This window comes from Cynocephalus volans, chromosome X, assembly GCF_027409185.1.
Source record: "Cynocephalus volans isolate mCynVol1 chromosome X, mCynVol1.pri, whole genome shotgun sequence".
NCBI lineage: Eukaryota > Metazoa > Chordata > Mammalia > Dermoptera > Cynocephalidae > Cynocephalus > Cynocephalus volans.
The window spans coordinates 148,661,240-148,681,140 of NC_084478.1; the positions used below are offsets into that span (position 1 = coordinate 148,661,240).

General features: G+C 37.0%; 2 pseudogenes; one reads left to right on the forward strand and one right to left on the reverse strand.

Moving 5' to 3' along the window:
• LOC134368460 (testis-expressed protein 15-like) overlaps positions 1-17,966 on the reverse strand; it is a 46,201-nt pseudogene extending 28,235 nt beyond the window's left edge.
• On the forward strand, positions 9,877-11,768 carry LOC134367091 (syntaxin-binding protein 2-like; annotated as a pseudogene).
• Positions 17,967-19,901: the final 1,935 nt, after the last annotated feature.

Sequence of the window (19,901 nt, forward strand, 5' to 3'; positions counted from 1 at the left end):
TCTTCACTGGAGAATTCTACCAAACATTTAAATAACAATAATTCTTCTCAAACTTTTTCCCCAAAATTTAAGAGTGGGGAGTACTCTCTAACTGATTCTGAGAGGCCAGCATTACAAAAACAATAAAAACAAGCGTTGGTAAAGATGTGGAGAAATTAAAACCCCTGCGCACACTTGGTGGGAATGTAAAATGGTATGGCGCTGTGGAAAAACATATATGGCAGTTCCTTAAAAGTTTTAAAATAGAACTACCCTATGATCCAGCAATTCCTCTTCTGGGTATATTAAAAAGAATTAAATGCAGGGTCTCCCAGAGATATATGGTAGTCTTGGTATACCCATATTCAAGGCAGCATTATTTGCAATGGTCAAAACGTGGAAGCCACCCTAGTATCCATTGACAGATAAAGGGATAAGCAAAATGTGGTATGCACGTTCAATGGAATAATATTCAGCCTCAAGGAGGAAATTCTACAACATGGATGAATACCGAATTATGCTAAGTTAAATAAGCAAGTTACAAAAAGACAAATACTGTATGATTCCACTTATATGAGGTACTTAGAGTAGTCAAAATCATAGAGACAGGAAGTAGGATGGTGGCTGCCAGGGGCTGGAGAGAAGGGTGGTTATTGTTTAATGCATATAGAGTTTCAGTTTGCAAGATGAAAAGAGTTATAGAGATGCATGGTGTTGATGACTGCACAACAATATAAATGTACTCAATCCAATGAACTGTACACTTAAACACTGGTAAGATAGTAGATTTTGTCATGTGCATTTTATCATAATAAAAATATTTCAAAGAAATACACACCTACTATGAGATATTTGGAAAATATTAATTTGAAAAACTAGAAAGAACAGAAAACACTCCATATTGTCATGATTCAAAGATTATCTCTGATAACCACTGAGAGCATTTCTTTCTAGTTGTTCCTTAATCATTTTGACGATATCACATATATGTTACTATTTTTGCTGGCTGGTACAAGGATCAAATCCCGGACCTTGATGTTATCAGCAGCATGCTCTGACCAAGTGAGTTAAAAGGCCAGCTCTTTATATAGTATTTTTTAACTTAATTTTTTGAAAAATTTAACATGATTGCATAAACGTTTTCCCATGTCTTTAAAAACTCTCTGTAAACCTAACTGCAACAGATGCATCATATTCCAGAGAGAGGACATATGATAACTTCACTATGCACTATTGTTGGACATTTACATAAGAGCTATTTTCTTCTATAGTAAATAATGGTTTGATACACGCCTACAAAAAAATAGTTCCGAGGTCTCATATACCCTGTATTCAGCTTTTCCTAAAGTTAACATCCTACATAAACGTGGCACAGTTATATAAATTAAGAAATTATCATTGGTATAATACTTTTAACTAAAATAAACTGTAAGAGTTTCACAACTTTAACTTAAGCCACTGTTATTGTGATACAATATTTCAGAGGAGGACACTTAAAACACTATGGTATTATTTACAGCATGAACAGAAAAGAGAAAGAAAAGAGGGTCAATCAAGACAGAAAAAGATATTATACACTGGGAAGACAAAGATGATGAAAGCTGCTTTTGCTTACCTGAAGTTCTGCTCTTCCTACCATGAGTCAGAAATAGGGGAAAATTTTGAGTGATAATGATGACAAAAATAATAAATATTATTATTGCAATTTATTTTATGTAATGCGATTTCAAAACACTAATTTACATTGAGGGAAAAATATATTTAGGTCAATTTAAAGAAAACAGTACATATATTTAGTAATTGTTGTACGCTACTTACCTTAAAAATGACAATACTTTCTACAGTGGTATTTCGACAGTGATGAGCATAATTCAAGGCAACATCAACATGTCTATATATATAAATTCCAAGAAGAGGATTTCCTAATATCTTCAATGAAGATGATTTGGTGCTTATCCCATTCTGATATATCTCTGCCACATCACTGTGAGGAAGTGCTAAAAAGCAGAAATGCTCTTCAAGTTCTCTGCCACATCTTCCACTCTCACGCATCTCTGATCTAAAGCAAAACAAATAATGTGTAAATTTAAATAACAATACCGACACAATTTTCAAGAAGATAAATATTTCAGATTACCATAGTTAGAGAGTAAGAAACATGTTGATGATATTCGATATTCAGAGGTGTCACTACCCTATGATGATAAGTTAGGCTGAGGAATGAATTCAAGATTACTTATTCAGGATTTATGAACCACATGTTGCACAGGCCAGTGATACTAAGAGCTAACATTTCTTGAATGCTGCTAAGGTATCCAGTACAAAATCTTAAGCTTTTCATGCATTTTGTCCTTTCCTTCTCATTTCCCCTGAGAAGTTGTTATTATTATTATTATTGTACTTGTTACACGCATTTTGAAAATAAAAAAATGAGTTCAGAAAATTAAACTCTGCCAAAGTAGCAAGGTGACAGAGTTGGAATGAATTACACGTGCCAACTCTCGTCTGTCACGTTTCAGAGCTCAAGTTCTTGCTAATTGTGTTATGGAGGGAAGAACATCAATTTTATAAATTATATCTCTATCTCTATATCTACATTGATCCAAATACATACCATACACGGTCATTTATCAGGATATTCTCCATTCTTCAGAGATCTAGATAACAGCTGAAAAGAACAAGCTATCTTAGTAGTAAGAAAATTATGACTCATCCTCAGAAAAGATTGTAGTCTGAAGTACAGATACTTCTGATTCTACTACTTCCATAACAAGACCCATTTCAACATACAAAACATATACCCCTTCCCCAAACTGGCAGATTAGATAGCGTGTTCTACATGGCTTGCTCAGGAGTAGAAGCGGCAGCAGCAAGTGCCACACCAGGTAGTACAACAGAGAGGTTCAGACACTAGGACAGAAATGTGATTCCAAATGATTGTCCGCAATGGGGAACCTACAGAACCTAGCAAAGGAACATCTATACCACAAAAGGAAACTGTTCTTGAAAACCACATGCTTCTAACATTTATTTCTTAGAACACAACTCACAGAATTTGTATAAGGTATACTGTGAACATAAGCATATTAACATTTATTTTTTTGCAAGAATGACATCATTAACAGTAGTCAGGATCACAAAACACATGGCAACAGCTACAGGCCAAACTGACTGATTAGATCACGACCACTTTTCTCCTAGTTCCTGGAAATGTCAATCTTATCTTTTAAATGCACATGTCCGTATTTCCTGCTCTTGCTTTCATCTTGACGTCAGTAGATTCTGTGAACCACTAAGAGCTCGATGTTGACTGTTAAGGTTTACTTCTCACAGGAGAATTATAATGCTTTCCCCCATTTTTCTGATTTCTCAATTTGTTTTTATTGGGATTTGGAAAATCATTAACTTTCTGAGCAATGCCTACAAGGAATTCCCATTTAGGGACACTAACAACAATAGCACAAAAGACAGGAAAGAGGGAAGACATCGAAGTATACTGCTGTTGTAAGGTTCTTACACTGCACATAAACATAACATTTTTTGAAAATACATTGTGATAAATTAAGATGTATAACATTAAATCCTAGACAGCAGGGTTTTTCAACAGTGGCACCACTAACATTTTGTGCCACATTCTTTGTTTTATACCTAGTTACTTTGCTGGCTAAATACTATATCATCCAAAGGGATTCCATGGAATGAAAAAAATATATAGCTTAATAAAAGTCTGACTCAGGGCTACAAAAACCACTGTAGATTAAAGTAGAAAATATTCCCTTGAGTTTTGTATTGGTAATAATACTGATAAAAAACTCAGGCCTAAATATGATTTAGATAATAAAAACGACCAATTAAAAATTAGCTTTTAGATCTATTTCTGGCTCTAAAAAGTTGTGTAAAAGTTTGGCTTTGCAACATTCACCAGACACCAGGATCTATGTCACAATGTTAAATGAGAGAAGCTCTGAGTCTCAAGATTTCCATTTCAGAGGCTGGAGGTAAAATGAACCTGAATAGCCTTTTGTGTGTATAACAACATGTAATCAGATAATATAAAGATCTAGCATTTGCAAGGTGCTCTATTACCAAAAGACACTAATAAGCATCACATTCCATGCTAAAAAGGATATTCATATTATCTTGAATATTTTTAAAAACATAAGAGTTAATAATAATTTTTGAGAAATGTTTTCCCATCTTTTGATGTAAAACATAATGAAGAATAGGTGTCAAAATCTGTCCAAACTTGAACCTTACACATTGTTTAAGCTCTGGAACAGAAAGCTCAAAATGAACCCAGGAACCAAATATTAAAATCTGTAGTTGTATTCTTATTTGTGGGTTTGTCATTTTTGTCATCATTATTATTGTTATTATTTTTTTATCTTACAAATAACAGCAACCTATTTCTCACTCTTTTGGTGGCTGGAATTCCAAAATCAAGGCATCGTTTCTTGAGTGTCTGTTCCTCATAGCACCTTCTCATTGTGTCCTCATATAGCAGAAGGCTATTTTTTAAATTACTATTTTATTAAATATTAAGTAAATAAATGTAAAAGACTTAGATAAGAAAACTTATATTGATAGAAAATTATAGAAGTTAATATAGCACAATTAAGGAGCAAAGGTAGAAACAGAATTGGAATCTTGTATCTCTCTCTGAAGAACTTGAAATTTTAATTAACTCTGTACTACTATGCTGTCTCCCTAATGAAACCAACTATGACAGAGTGAAGTTGTAAGTGACTCAGATGAAATGTTTATGTCATAGTTAATTACATCTTCCAGAATAGATTCCTAGATAACCTGCATAGAGTAGGTAATCAATAATTTGTTGTTGAGTAAATGAAACACTGAGAAGCATGGAAGGATTCCATCTCCAAGTTTAATTGGAAACAAAAGTACACACAAGGTATTTAGCTACTGCGGGTGACTAAAGGAAAGAATGAAAGTTTTCAAGTAAGTATGTTTTTTAGAACATAGTTAAAGAAAATGAGGCTAATTCTTTGGAGAGCTTGAAAGGGAACTTAGTAGTTTTCAAACCCAGCAGATTGCTAGTGGTAAGCACTCATTGACTAGCTGGCCCAAAGTGCAATATAAGAAACGAAAAATAGACAACTAAGAGAAACTGGGATTCAACAAACTCACACAAGTCCAGAGATGAGGCAGTGTGTTAGTTTTCGATTGCTGCTGTAAAAAATGACCACGAACTTAGTGGATTAAAAAGTGTATACTTATTATCTTACAGTCATGCAGGTATTAAGTCTAACACGGGTCTCATGGGGCTAAACTCAAGGTGTCATCTGGACTGTGTTCCCCTTTGAGGTCTTAGGGGAGGATCCCTTTCCTCGTTGGCAGAATTTAACTATTACCAGTTGTAAGACTGAGGTCCATTTCCTTGCTGGCTGTTAGCTGAGGGTCCTCTCAGCTTCTAGAATTTACCCACATCCCTTCACTCATAATCCCCTTCTTCCATCTGCAAAGGCAGTTTGAGTTCCTCTCAAATCTCTTTCTTTCATCTCCTTCTCTGATCCACTCTTCTGCCTCCCTTTTCTATTTATGAAAGCTTATGTGGTTAAACTGGGTCCACCCAGATACCCAGAATAGTCACCCATCTCAAGGTCTGTGATCTCAGTCATATCTGCAAGCTCTTTTTACCATGTAAACTAACATTCATAGATTCTGGGGATTAGGACTTGGGTATCTTCGGGGGAGCATTATGCTGCTTACCACAGGCAGATTCCAAACTTACTCAGTCCTTTAATAGTAACACATTTTTATTCCTGACTCTCCACTATACTGTCTACAGTTTTGTCTTTATCCATGTTTGGTTCCCCTCATACTCGTAAGAGGGCTGCAACTAGGCTTTCTGGCTTTCTTGCTCATAGCCACCAGGAGAGACAGAGACTTCACTTTCCAGGATTCCAAGTAAGACTCATGCTGTCTTCGATGGAACTATATTGACTAGGCTTCTGCATCAGGAACCCAATAAAGCAAGGGGAATGGGGCAAAGAATGGCTTAAACTAATTATGTCACATGATCCAGAACTGTTAGGAAAAAACTGCAGTCTATTATGGTCTACTCATTTGGCTACCCTTTATATACACCCTTCTTCTAATACATTAAACCTTTTAAAAATGCTCATGCCCACACAAAGCACTTTCAATCCCAACTCCCAAGAAGGGAACAACCCAAAGTCTCATGTAATTACTACATCAAACTCCAAGTCCATGATGTGAGTAATGTGCCTTCATTTCTAACAGATCTCGATATAGATCCCTATAATCAACATCCATTTAGGGAACATATGGCTAAAACAGTTAATTTATCTACACCCAAAATACACTAGTGTGGAAAAAACAGGATGACCACAATGAAATTCAGAAAAGAGAAGAATGACACAACAAATGGTCACTCTTAACTGGTCCTTAGCACAAAGTATAACTATGCAAAAAGTAGTAGCTGGGATTCCTTACTCTCAAAATTCAAAAGGCGATTAACCATAGCAAGAGATCTTGTTTAGACAATGGCTGAGACTAAGAATTTCTATCTCCTGGCAACAATCCTCTGAGATCTTCTCATCACACAAGTCCCAGAATCTACAACGGCCTTTAATTACTGGGTTTCAATTTGAAACTATCCGTTTCTTCCTCCCAGATGGCATTTAAAATATGTATTTATTTTTTAATAGTTCAATTGACCAGGTAGAAAATATTGAAAAGGAGGTATTTGGGGAAGATTTAAGGCAACAGATTAGTGCTTTGCCACACATACTTATCTCCTATTAAATCTCGTTCCTTATAAATCCATATTCGCACTACGTAAAAGAGGAATTCTCTACTTCAAGCTAATCTTACAAAGCTGAACTGTGTGAAGCTAGGCCACAAACAGAAAGAACCTATTTTTTAAAAAACTCAAATCTGCATTTTCTACGGTTTTTAACAAATGATCTTTCTTGGGTCTAACCAGGAAATAGTCAAGGTGCTCTAATATCTTTATTTTTTTGGACAATTTCCCTCAAATCTACAGGCACATGAAATACTCTGTCTTTGCCCCAAGGTAGAAAGTATCACCAACCTCCAATATGGGAATAGTGGGGGTCCTGATTGCCTTCTTCACTTGAATTAAGTCCTTAATTTTAGAATCTCTTACGTGTTAAGTATCCCTTTACCAGTACCAAATTCAGTTCCAGTTGGAATACCATGACTTCAAGTACAGAAACCCATTCAAACTGGCTTAAAAATAAGTTAACTTCTCATAACAAGAAGTTCAGAAACCAGGCAACATTTATCAGGATTGATTGATTCCGTGACTCAGGGGATCCAGGTTTTTCTCATCTCTTTGCTCTGCCGTCCTTAGCGTTAGAGTCACCCTAACACTAATCTCATTATTATCCCAGGAATGCTGTTACCAGTAGCCGGAAGAACATGCTTCCTTGTTCACATCAGATTGGTCTCTCTTTCCCAGAGACCCCAAGCCAATGTTTCCTCAGTGTGTCCCTGGTCCAAACTGTTTTAGTTCAACACACCCTTGGAAGTAATCATTGATAAAGTGGATGAAATTAACCATGGAGAGTTCAGACTACACATCTGCGGTGGAATATAAATTGAGACATTAAGTACAAATTCAATCACAGCATTGACTGGGTACTGACAGTGTTTAAAATGATAATCTTTCGCATAAATTTGAAATGTTTAAAAGTTATCTTAAAACAAAACCCAAAATGGCCAAACTGATACACTTAGGGCAATAGACTTAATGGGTAAGAGAGAAACTACATTTAATTCCTCTTAAGACCAGCTCAAGTTTCTTAACTCTGTGAAACATCTCTCAGGAAGAATAATCAATCCCTCATCTGTACACCTGTATCTTTATTATAACATTATATTATATTTAGCTATGTGTCTTCCCTAATAGAATGTGAACCTTTTACGGCCGAGGAGAAAACTTGATTCATTTTTTTCCTGAGAGTATCAAATGTAATATCTGACACAGTAGGCACTCAAATGTTTAATGAATGATCAAATACATAGATGTTTAGATTATTTGTTTTTGCTGATTTTACACTTAAGAAGTAGACAAGAAGTAGATAAGAAGTGGAGACTGGTATCTTTTTGTAGCCACCTGCTTTTCCTGATACTGCAGATTTATAAACTTACTTCCTCTAAGGGGAGTGATGAAAATAAAAACCAGAGGCATCAACGTTATCAATACTTTCTCTCTTCATATCCCCATTTTATTATTCTCTTCTGCTAACCACTCTGTTTATTTTTATTCTTCATTTCCGCCTGTGCCTTAATGTTCCTTAAGGGTACTTCTTAGCATCACTGATTTTTTAAAATGACATAAAAGTTTAACTTAATTTGACATTTAAGCACCCAATTTGTTGCCAGACTCACATTTATGGACACACAAAAAAATAAAAATCACAATATATTGCGGGAACAAGACGCAAACCAATATATTGTGGTACGTCTTATAAAAATGAGTATAAAGTACTATGGGAAACAAATGAGTTTTTGTCTAATTGGGCAAATACCAAAGAAAACAATAAATCCTATACTTGTTGGTCATTTAGAAAGTTCTAATATGTCCTGTATCATTGGGTAGTTGTTCTAACTTTTCTCTAACACTAACAGGGAGAAATAACTGGTTGAAAGGACAAAATTTTAAATGTCTAAAAGAACCAGAAGCAAGAAACAATACCAGGAATTCATTTTTTGGTCAATCTGTTCTTTGTATCTGGAAGCGGCAGGACATATGCAGTCCATTCAATCCTCACTCAAAGCTGTGGTTTTTAGATTGAAAAGAATATACCACAACTTATTCTGTCATTCCCACCAATTCCAAATCTCCAAAGTGACGTCAAGTGGGGCAGCATGTTTGAGTCAAGAGGAATGGGATTCTAAAACAAAAGCAAAAAAGAAACCAAAACATTCCAAAATGAATCTACCAAGCCATAGTTAGGTTTGAAGTTAAAGAGGGCAATATGGTAAGGAGGTGAGTTCAGAAAATGAAAATGCTAAAATAACCTATGCTCACACCACATCAATACTTATACATACAAAATGTTTACAATGAGAACTTTGCATATGATCTTATTCTTTCTTATCAAAATAACAATCATGTGTTCTGCCTTCCCAAAAAGCTGAAGGGACACTTTAAAAAACTGAGCCTCAGAACCAGTGGCGTCAGCCCAGACAGATGGTTCTAGTGGATCAGGTGGAAACAGCCCGACTCCATCCCCCGCAAATTAAAACTTCAACTAAGTTTCCAATGGGTTGTATCAAGAGAAAAAAAAAATACTTTCTGATTATCTTAACTGCTCTTTTGTATTACACAGGAGGTTCATGGTATCTTCAAAACGGCAGCTTAATAAAAATATGCTTATCCATGCTTCTGGAAAATTTATCAAGATTAGAAAATTAGAAGGAGATGTCTGAAATCTAACTACATTAATGTGTAAAACTTACTAAGTAATCAGACCTCAAACTTACCTTTTCAATATTACCAAAGGCTAAGAGAAGGTAACAAAATAATGATCTGTACTTATTTTCTCAGTAATCCTTAGTAAATCTCAAATGGTAGAAATCAATTAGCATAAGACTCCATATTAAAAACAAACAAAACAAAATCTCGAACTTATCTAAGTCATAATAACTTACCTCTTAGTAATAAAATTTTTTTCCAGGTCCTCATCGTGAACCAGATTTGTATTCCCAAACTGCCATGACAACTGTAGATCACGGCTTACATCAAGCCTGCACTGGTTAAGAGTGTCATGTATGAACCTGTACTCTCTAGTATTGGAGCAACAAAGTGACAAGTAAACTAAAGATAAAGAAAAGAGAATGTAGTTATTTGTATTTAAAACAACATTACTGCTCATCAGTACAATGACAACTGCATATCTGATATAAGACATAAAATAACCAAGTACCTGGAATTTTCATTAACCGAAGGCAACAATTTATATCTAAGGTTCTACAACAAGGGGGAAGATGGTGCCCTCGGGGTGGTGCTGGAGTGGGAATTCTGAGTGGAGTCATTCAGAGCATGAAAAAGGACGAAGAATGGAAGGTGATTATCATATATCATCTGAGCATGAGCATCCAGTTATCCTGCTGCAAAATGTCAGACATCCCAGCCAAGGGCATCACCATTGTTGAAGATATCAATAAACAGCGAGAACTCATCTCCTGTTTGGAGGCCATTTATTTGCTGAGCCCCACAGAGAAGTCTGTTCAGGCCCTGATCACAGACTTCTGTGGGACCCCGATCTTCACCTACAAAAGTAGCACATGTTGTCTTCACTGACAACTGCCCAGAAACACCGTTTAGTAAGCTGGGCTGCTGTCATTTGCAAAGGCAGTGAAGATGTTGAAGGAGATCCACCTGGCCTTAGTCCCCTATGAGGTCAAGGTGTTCTCCCCGGGATGCCCACGTAGCACCTACAACCTCTACTCTCTGGGCATGGGAACATGCACAGCAGCTTGAGATGCTGGTCCAGCAGACTGCTACACTGTGCAACAGGCTGCAGGAGTACCCTGTCATCCACTACTGCAAGGGCCTGAAGCCCATGGCCCAGCTGGCTCATGCTGTCCTGGCCAAGCTGAACGCCTTCAATGCAGACACTCCCAGTCTGGGCAATGGCCCTGAGAAAATCCGCTTGCAGGTGCTAATCACGGACTGGGCAGCTGAACCCATGTCACCATTGCTGCATTAACTGACATTCCAGGCCGTGGCCTATGATCTGCTGGACATTAAGCAGGACACGTACAGCTATAACCACCAGGCTGAGCATGGTATGGGAGAAGGCAGTGCTGCTGGATGATAACGATGATCTATGAGTGAAGCTATGGCACCTGCACATTGTGGACATGACCAAGAGGGTCACAGACCTTCTGAAGACATTCTGTGAGGGCAAGAGGCTGACCACTGACAATGCCAACATCAAAGACCTGTCCCACATTCTGAAAGAGATGCTGCAGCACCAGAAGGAGCTGAACAAGTATGCTACATACCCGAATTTAGTGCATGAATGCATGAAGTGTTTCGAGGGTTCAGTGGAGAAACTGTGCAGTATGGAGCAAGACCTTGGCCATGGGATCCAACACAGAGGGCAAGAAGGTCAAGGACACCATGAAGATGATTTTGCTGGTGCTGCTTGACATAACAGCGCCAGCCTACGACAAGGTCCGGGTCCTGTTGCTCTATATCCTTCTTCCCACTGGTGTGAGCAAGAAAAACATGGCCAAGCTGATCCAGCATGCCAGTATGCAGGCTCACAGCAGCCTCATCTGGAACCCGGAGCAGCTGGGAGGCACCATTAACAACCCTGGGGATTCGGGAACCTCCAGCCAGCTGGAGTGGATGGAGTGCATGGAGTCCACTTATCAGATGTCCCGTGGATTCGGGTCGTCAAGGACGTGACGGAGGATGCCATGGAAGACTGGCTGGAACGAAAGCTGTGGCCCTTTTGTAGCTGACATTGCCCCCACGCCCATCTCCCAGGCCATTGTCAGTGCCTGCTTTGGCCACTGGCACAAGAACAAGGCAGGTGTAGATGCTTGGGCCGGGCCATGGCTCATCATGTACATTGTTTGCAGCACGGCCATGTCAGAGATTCGGCGTCCTACAAGGTGACAAAGGACACTGAGGGCAAGTGGGAGGTGCTTATTGGCTCTTGCACATCTTTCCTATGACCCACTTCCTGGATGACCTCAAGACACTGGACGAGAAGCTCAAGGACATTGCCCTGCCTGGCCCCAACTCCCTCCATTTCTAGAGAAATAAACTTCCATCCTGCCAAAAATAATAACAATAAAAGGTTCGACAACTGTAATATGGACCTCCTACACTTGATAAAAACGAAAAGATGAATCTGGTTTTTCTCCACATACCTATTGGAATTCTTAAAATTTGACATGTATAGACATAATATAGTTCTAGAACGCAGGCAACTCGTTTTCAACTTAAGATGTACACAGACTCTATGTGCATCATTACACAAACCTGGTACCTACTGTTAGTGCATGAGTATTTATTGCATTTCCCAAGCAAAGTTAAGACAACCTACATACTAGAAAACTATCTGGTTATTTCAATTTGCACAAGTACCAGAACATCTTTGTAAGCTGCTGACTGATACAGTGGCACGAATATTCACGTACTGACTTTTGTGTGGACATACACTTTCATTACCCAAGGATGAATGCCCAAGAGTACCACTGCTGGGTCATATGCATTGGCATGTTCCGTTTTTAACAGTTCAGTCAGAAGCTGCCAAACTGTTTTCCAGAGTAGCTGTGCTATCTCACATTCCCACTGTCAATATACGAGTGATGTGGTTACTCCACATCCTCATGAGCATTTGGCATTGTTATTCTTTTCCTTTACCATTGTTCTAAAAGGTATGTGCTTATATCTCATTGTGCTTTTCATATGCATTTCCCTAACGGCTCTAATGCTGAACATCTTTTTATGTGTTTATCTGCCATCCATATATTCTTCCTGGTGAAAATTCTGTGCATGTTTTTTTCCTGTTTTCTAACTTGATTGTCTCTTCTTTTTTACTAATAAAAGTGCTTTATATGTTCTAGATGAATCCTCGGTTAGATATATGACTTGCAAATGTCTTCTCCCATTCTGAGCTTATCTTTTCATCTTCCTAACAGGGTCTTTCACAGAGCAACAATTCCTAATTTTGATGAAGCCCAAATTATTGAATTTTCTCTTTCATGCATTGAGCTTGCCGTGTCATGTCTAAGAACTATTCATGTGGCTTCAGATCCTGAAGATGTTTTCCCATGTTTTCTTCTGAAGGTTTTATAGCTTCACACTTTACATTTATTTTTTTTTTTGGTGGCTGGCCAATATGGGTGGCCGAACCTATGACCCAGCACCCAATTTAACTGAGTGAGCTAGCTGGCCAGCCCTACATTTTACATTAAAATCCGGGATTCACTCTGAATTATGTTTTGTGTGAGGTTAGGATAAAGTTCATTTTTTTGTCTATGAATGTCTATGTTACCCTAGCAACATCTGATGAAGACTACCTTTCCTCCACTGAATGTACCTTTGTTAAAAATCAATCAAAAGCCTATCAATTGAACATATTGGCAGGGATTGATTTCTGGAAATTTCTATCTTGTTCCAGTAATCTATTTGTCAATAACAAAGTGTCTAATTATTGTAGCTATATATTAAGGCTTAATACTGGGTAGACTAATTCCACACACTTTTTTAAATTTCAGAATTGTTTTAAGCTATACTATTCTCTTTGCCTTCCCGTGTAAATGGCAGAATAAGCTTATCTATTTACAAAACGTCTTGCTGGAATTTTGATAGAAACTGCAATGAACCTACTGATGAATTTATGACCAACTGACATCTTTATTATGTTGAGTCTTCTAATCCACGAACACAGTACATTTATTTAGATTTTCTTTGATTGTTTTCCATCAGTGTTTTGTAGTTTAACACATAAAATCCTGTAGGTGTTCTTAAATTTATACCCTCCTATTTCATTTTTTGAGCTATTATTTTTTTCATTTGGATTCCCACGTGTTCCTTGCTAGTATACAGAAATAAAATTGATTTTCTTTATTTTAATCTTGTATTCCAACGACCTTGCTGAACTTACTAGTTATGGGTTTTTCTTTTCTTTTTTTGTAGACTCCTTCGGATCTTCTATGCAGACCATCATGCTTACTTCAAATAGGGACAATTATTTTTAAATATTCATGGGATTTCAAAGGAAATAAGTACATGAACTGAATAAAAATGAAAGTGCAATGCATCAAAATGTGAGGAATACAGTTAATGCATTGTCAAAAAGGCAATTTATAGCACTAAAAGCTTACATTAGCAAAGTAGAATTGTTTCAGGTCAGTAATCTAACCTTCCACTTTAAGAAACCAGAAAAAGAATAGCAAGGTTTTAGGATCAGTTTGTTGATGTCCACAAAATAACTTACTAGGATTCTGAGTGGGATTTCAATGAATCTATAAATCAACTAGAGAAAAACTGACATCTTGACAATATTGGGTCTTCCTGTTCATGAACATGGAACCTCTCTCCATTTGGATTTTCTTTGATTTCTTTCATCAGAGTTCTATAGATTTCCTCATATAGATATTACACGTATTTTGTTATATTTGAACATCAGTATTTCATTTTTTGGTGCTAATGGAAATGGTATTGTGCTTTTACTTTCAAATTCTACTTGTTCATTGCTGGTATATAGAAAAACAACTGACTTCTGTGTATTAACCTTGTATCCTGCAACTGCCATAATCGCTTATGAGCTCCAGGAGATTTTTTTGGTCAATTCTTTTGGATTTTCCACGTAGACAATCATGTTATCTATGAACAAGGACAGTTTTATTTCCTCCTTCCCCATCTGTATACTTTTTGCTTCCTTGTCTTACAGCATTAACTAGGACTTGCAGTATGATTTTGAAAAGGAGTGGTGAGAGGGAACATCCTTGCCTTGATCTTAGTGCCATCTTTGAGTTTCTCACTGTTAAGTATGAAGTTAGCTGTGGGCTTTTTGTACATATTTTTTATGAAGTTGAGGAGATTCCACTCTATTCCTAGTGTACTGAGAGTTTTTATCATGAACAGGTGCTGGATTTTGTCAAATGTTTTTTTCTACATCCATTGACATGATAATATAATTTTTTCTTCTTTAGTCTGTTGATATGATAGATTACATTAATTGATTTTCAAATGTTGAGGCAGCCCTACATACCTGGGATAAATACCACTTGATCGTTGCTTTGGGTTAAGTGTGCCCCACAAAAGTTAATGTATTGGAAACATAAACCCCCTTTGTGATAGTGTTAAGAGGGTGGGAAATCTGATTATGGTATTTGAAAGTTGAGGCCTTGAAGAAAGGATTAGTTTGAAAGGACTATTCCCTTGCAAATGGGCCAATCCATTCATGGAGCAACGAGCATGGTTCTGATGGCTTTAAAAGGAGAGCGAGTGAGGAGATTAGCTCTCTCTTACTCAACCTGTTCTCACCATGTGATACTCTGCACTGAATTGGAGAGTCCCCACCAAAAAAAAACAACCTCATCAGATGCGTTCCCTGGACCTTGGACTTTCCAGCCTCCAAACTGTAATAAATACATTTCATTTCGTTATAAATTACCTAGTTCCAGACATTCTGATATAAGCAAAACAAATGGTCTAGTATAGTAGCAGTGTGTAAAATTCTTTTTACACATTGTTGGATTTGATTTGCTAATATTTTATTGAAGATGTCTGCATCTATGTTTATGAAAGATACTGATCTGTAGTTTATTTTCTCATAATGTCTTTGCCTTTTTTGGTATTAGGGTAACAGTGGCTTAGAATGAATTATGAAGTACTCCCTCTGCTTCTACCTTCTGAAACAGATTGTAGAGAACTGGTATAATTTCTTAGATGTTTGGTAGCATTCACCAAATCAATAAGGGGTCTGGTGGTTTCTGTTTTGGAAGGTTATTAATTATTCATTCAATTTCTCTGATACAGGCAAATTGAGATTGTCTATTTCTTCTTGTGGGACTTTTGGTCCATTGTGTCTTTCAAGGAATTTGTGCATTTCATCCAGGTGATCAAATTTGTAGGCATAAGGTTGTCCATAGTATTCCTTAGACTTTGAATGTCCATGGGATCTGTAGTGATGTCCCTTCTTTTCATTTCTAATGTTAGTAATTTGTCTCCTGTTTTTTCTTAGTCATCCTGGCTAAAAGCTTGTCAATTTTATTGATCTTTACAAAAAATGTCAGATTTTGGTTTTGTTGATTTTTTCTATTAATTTCTTGTTTTCAATTTCATTGATTTATGCCCAAATTGTTATTATTTCTCTTTTTTCTGATTGCTTGGGATTTAATTTGCTCTTCTTTTTCTAATTTCCTAAGATGGAAACTTAAATTATTAATTTTAGATCTTTTCTTATTTCAGTGCTGTAAACTTCCTCCTAGCACTTCTTTGCTGGATCCCACAAATTTTGTGTTTTCATTTTCATTCGGTTCATGGTACTATTAAATTTATCTTGAGATTTCTTCTTTGATTTATGTGTTATATAAGAAGTGTGTTGTTTAATGTCCAAATAGTTTAGATTTTCCAGCTATCTCTCTGTTATTGATTTCTAGCTCAATTCCATTGTGATTTGAGAGCAGAAATTGTATGAATTCTATTATTTCAAATTTCTTAATGTGTGTTTTATGGACCAGATGTGATCTATCTTGGTGCATGTTTCATGTGAGCTTGAGAAAAATATGTACTATGCTAATTGTTAGATGGCATAGTCTACAGATGTTCGTTATATCCAGTTGATTGATGGTGGTGATGAGTTCAACTATGCCCTAACTGATTTCCTGTCTGCTGGATATGTCCATTTCTAGCAAAGGGTTGTTGCAGTCTCCAACTGTAACAGTAGATTCATCTACTCCTTTTTGTAGTTCTATCAGTTTTAGCCTCACTGAATTTTTATTTGGATTATTGTATTTTTCAGGTCTAAATCTTCTATGTTTTTGTTTATTTTAAGTGTCTTTAATTGCTTGTTCAGACATATTTATGACGGCTACTTTAAAAGCCTTGTCAAATAATTCTAACACCTGTGTCATCTCTATGTTGGCATCTGTTGAATATCATTTCCCATTCAGGTTGAGATTTTCCTCGGTGGTGGTAAGATGAGTAGTTTTTATTCTATCCTATCCATTCAGGATATTGTGATGAGACTGGATTGTATATAATCTTGCATTTTAGCAAGCCTTTACTAATACCATGCTGGCAGGGAAAACTGCTGTCTGGGAAGGAAGGACACTACCACTAGGCAGGGTTGAAGTCCTGGCTCTCCACAGGGCCTCCATTGACACCCTTGGGGGTTGTAACTTGTCACCCCTGAAAAGGGATGGAAGTCCAAACTCTCAACTAAGCCTCCACTGATATTGTGGTAGGGGACAGATAATTTGTTTTTGATGAGTTTGGTAGAAGCTAAGGCTCTCCACTTCGTGTGCACTGACTTTAACCATAGTGGGAAGGGTCAATTCATCAGTAAAGAGCAGAGGTGGAAATCCACTGGCACTGCAGGAAGCTGGGATGGCAAAGAGGGGAACACGTTACTGCTCTGTGGTAGTAAAAGTCTTGGCTCCTTACTTGATCACCACTGGCACCACAGGGAGAAAGAGGAATACTTTGCTCCTGCTGGGTATGGGTCAGAGTCCAGGTTGTTCACTTGGCCTCCTCTGACACCACCCCAGTGGGAAAGGGGAGAGGCACAGGTGCAAGTCTCTGCTCTCCACTTAGCCTTTGCTGACAAAAGTGCAAGGGCAATGGTCCCCTGCCTCGGGGTTTTATGCAGGAGTAGGGTGTTTAATGTAAAATACATTTCTATCTTTCTAGGCTGCTCCTTTCTCAGTCCTTTGGCAAGAGAGAACAGGCTTTTGTTGGGGATTTTTGGGGGGATGGGGGTCTGTGTCAGTTGACATTTCTGGGTTGTGGGTATCCAATCTGAGTTATGTAAGAAACAAAAAGTAAACACAGGGAACTTACTGCTATGTCATGGTCCCTGGCCGGTCTGTTATCTTCCTTCCACCAAGGAAAGTCTGCTTATATTTGTTTCATATATAATGTCCAGGGTTTTTAGATTTACTTAGTGGAAGAAATAGTAGACATGTACCTATCACATTTTGTGAAGATCCAGAAGAACACGTGAGTTTAAGGAATCAAAGACCAGACTTAACATAATTTTATATATTATAGAGTCAAAACAGAAGATGAACATAAAGTAAAAACCAGAGAAATACAGTACTAGCTATGAAAAAATCCCATCTTCTATAGAAACATTACCTTTTCCAGCTGTCCTCCTGATCTTGGGAATGGTGAATTTCTTCAAATGATTGACTTCTACACCAGTAAAAAATAAAGGTTCACTGGTTGAGCTCATTTTCCACAGTGTCTTGTGTTTGACAATCTCTTTCATTTCCATTTTGTTGGTGGCCTAAAATCAACGAAGTGTTATTGAGCCAAAGTTCGGTAAATACATTAAAGACGTTGGTAATAAAATTGTTTGAAAGTTCTGAAACGGAATTGAATTAAGACATATACTTGGTCATACTGTCAACAGATTTCAATCTCAACTTGCCAGGTTATCCAAAAAAGAAAATGAATTCACTTTGGTTTTTATACAATATTAGAAGTATTTACTTTTTAGTTTCTAACAGACGTTTTCCTTGTACGTTATGTAAAGGTTGAATATCCCCTTTCCAAAATGCTTGGGACCACAGTGTTTTAGATTTTGAATTCTTTCAGATTTTGGAATATTTGCATTATACTTACCAGTTCAGCATCCCCAGTCCGAAAATCCAAAATGCTCCAGTGAACATTTCCTTTGTGCAGCATGTTGGTGTTCAAAAAGTTTCAAAATTTGGACCATTTTGGATTTCTGTTTTTCAGATTAGTTAATTACTCAAGCTGTAATTGTAATTGGGTAAAAAAAGCCTCTGTGTCCCTGAAAAGCTTAAATACTTTGAGAAATAGCAATTTTTATAAACATTTGGTAAATTTTTTGCAAATACTCTGTTTTTAAAAGTATTTTTCCTGTATTTTTCTGTGACTAGAATGATATTCTCTTTAAATCAGAATCTCTGGCATTAGGAGAAATTTATGAAAGCTGTAAACCAACTATTGCCTGACTACCCTACAGTTGATGGTCAACTGTAGCTCATTGCCTATTGTTCTATAGAATCATTCTAGAAATGCCTAAGACAACATCATATACTTTTATCCTAGTAGTAACAAAGATATTACTCCCCTTCCTTGCTCTCCCTTCCTCTATTTTCTCTCTCCCCAACGTGCAACTTACCTCTCCCCATACACATACAAACACTGACTCTTAGCCTCTCCAATAGAACTCAAAGTGGATATCAAAGGAAAGCTATGGAGCTCATGCAGAGAAATCGATATAAGGAGGCATTTTTCATACCATTTCATAATATGTTTCATGGGCCTCCTGATACGTATCAACTGCTTAGTTCAAGCATTAGGTCACAATCCAAATTAAGAGATGCCAAAATTCTACAGAAAGATCATAAAGGATAAGATTCTATAGGAGGTTCAATAAAGGATTCAATCCCAATCCCCACACCTCCTCTGCCCTTTATGAAAGGAGCTCTGGCATCTCCCAATCAAACATGGATCAGAGTAGGGAATTGATAGAGACCTCTAGAAAGAAGAAAAGAAAAATCAGTCCTTCTCTCATCCAGCCACACTGACAGACACTAGTGAGGTGCTGCCTTCTAAAAAGAATACCCTGAAGATATACCAGCTCCAGAGATAGCTGTCAAGACTGCCATGTTCCCTGGCAGTTTAGTAAGGGGGTGAAGGGAGAATAATTTATTTAGGATGACTTAAATTACAGAAAAACTCTTCAATTTGTCTTGATCTACATCAACAGCACATAAATGTATAGAACAATCAGTTGAATATATTTACTTAACAGACAAGTGCTGAGAAATCCTCAATACTGTTTTCCACTACAGTTAAGTTATATATTCAAGAAAGCTGGATGATTTTAGCTATACGGTTTCTTACAAAATGTTTCTCTAGTAGGATTTACTAATACATGAAAGACTTCTGAAATTCACTGATTTCTTTCCTTAATGCTTAGGACATTACATTGCGACAAAAAGCTAAGTTAAAAATTGATGAAAGATGAATATTCAGGGTACAATGCTATTCAATATCCTCTATTAAATAAATCACACCCAGTAATTTTTCAATTACTTTTCCAACATTGAATAATATGCCTTTAACTTCAACCCAAACAAATCACACATGCTAAAGTGATAACAAATTCATACATTTCTTTATGCTCACATATCACATACCCATAACCATTACATTTATATTATTTACTTTTACA